Source organism: Pavona decussata, unplaced genomic scaffold (genome assembly GCF_977016875.1).
Source record: "Pavona decussata unplaced genomic scaffold, jaPavDecu1.1 SCAFFOLD_115, whole genome shotgun sequence".
Taxonomy (NCBI): domain Eukaryota; kingdom Metazoa; phylum Cnidaria; class Anthozoa; order Scleractinia; family Agariciidae; genus Pavona; species Pavona decussata.
Genome location: NW_028145529.1, coordinates 1 through 1971, shown reverse-complemented (window position 1 = coordinate 1971; position 1971 = coordinate 1).

Here is a 1971-nt window from a genome sequence, read left to right as displayed (position 1 = left end):
GAAAAAACCTGAAGAAAAGGAAAAAAGAGAACAAGGTCCGTGACATCGCGTCTCGCAAAACTATTAATTTTCCGGCAGGTCTATTCCGGGGGTGAGGGGTGGGGGGTGAGGGGTGAGGGGTAGGGGGTGAGGGGTAGGGGGTGAGGGGTAGGGGGTGGGGGGTGAGGGGTGAGGGGTGAGGGGTGAGGGGTGGGGGGTGAGGGGTGAGGGGTGAGCCAATTGTTCGAAACGAATTCTAGTCTGAAATGTCAGCCGTCTCTTCTCCCTAACCCACAGGGGGTTATGGGGAGGAGACAGCTGACATTTCAGACTATAACAATTCAAGATTCAAGACTGTAGTTTCTTTCCCCTATTTTACTGAGATCTGAGACGCATCTAATACCCGACATTCACTAATGGAGTGTATTGTAACGTGGTACATGTGACACTGATAAGTTTCCTGAGAACTATAATTTTTACATTGTTGCTAATTTATTTGAATTTAATCAGTGATTTAATTCACACACTATCTTAGGTGCTAAAACAAAATGGGTTCCATAGCAGCCCAGAAACCCCTTTCCCTTTGTCATACTGTCTCCATATGTGACCCTCCACGCGAAAAGAGGGCTTATGGATTTCACTCCAAATAGTGAATGTTTTTCACGGTCACAGCGCGTGTATTTGAAACTTCACACTGTGAGGTGAAGTTCACGCTATTCCGAAACGTTTTCACTCTGGGAGTGAATCTGAAGACTGGGAAATAAATTCACGCCGCCCGGTCACGCCGTGAAAGTAAAATTATAAAGGAGTGAAATATTTCACGCCGTGAAATGTAAACCTCGCCGTGAAACTTTTCAATGGCGTCAGAGTGAAAAATAATGAAAATAATTTACTAGGATCCGGTTACGTATCGCGGCGAGTTTAATAAACAAAATGCCCCAGTAAACATACTTCTGAAGTATTATAAAGCTTAATCCATTATTTACGCCAAAATTTCACAAATAAAACACAATATCCTTAATAATAGTGTTTTGCTTTTGTTCAGCCAGGTCAACTTTCAAGTCAACTTAAGAACGTGTTTTGTGATCATTTGCATGAAATCAACATCTTGTGATAATGTTGTCAACAGCCTGTCAAAGTTCATTATTCCATTGGTTGGTTTATCGGTAGGCGCCTCTTATCGCGCTTTAGTATGAATTGAGACGCGGTTGTTGGCAGACGTAGTATCTCAGAACTATAAACCTGTGATCAGGCTCTCAGTCTTGGTATTTTAAAAACCATTCCTGCAAAAATTTAGCGAGCGACCGCGTAAAAATAAATAAGAGCACTGCTAAAATTGGGCCTTATCACAGGTTTAATGGGGAAACCGACTGAACTTCTGTCAAGTCTGTCAAGGGACATTTAAACTCAACCCAGTTAAACTCACCCCTCACCCCTCACCCCCCACCCCTCACCCCCCACCCCTCACCCCTCACCCCTCACCCCTCACCCCTCACCCCTCACCCCCCACCCCTCACCCCCGGAATAGACCTGCCGTTAATTTTCAGGCGCCAATTTCGCTTTCTCAGAGGGAAAAGACACCTTTTCGAAGCGAGAAACTGAAAGAAAAACTGCTAAGGAATACTCGATAGTTTCAAAAGCGGAAATCCGATAATTAACGGCGAAGAAATTGTGCTTCAAGGACATATTGTTGTTTTATCCAGCCGACGATCAGCAAGCGGACATTTCAGATCATTAAGACTTATTTACTGATTATAAGCCACGAACTTTCTTGGTGACGTTCGAGTACTTGTGGGAATTCAATTCACAAGAAATTACAGGTTTGATTGTGAATTTGTACTTAAATATACTTTTCTACTTGACCGCTTCTTCGTATTCCTAACAGTTTCTTTGCGAAATTTTTGAAAACCGTGCACACGGTTCGATAAATTCACTTCAAAATGGACTTGCAATTTCACTTCAAATCACTTGCGCGTTTATCGTCTCGGATTA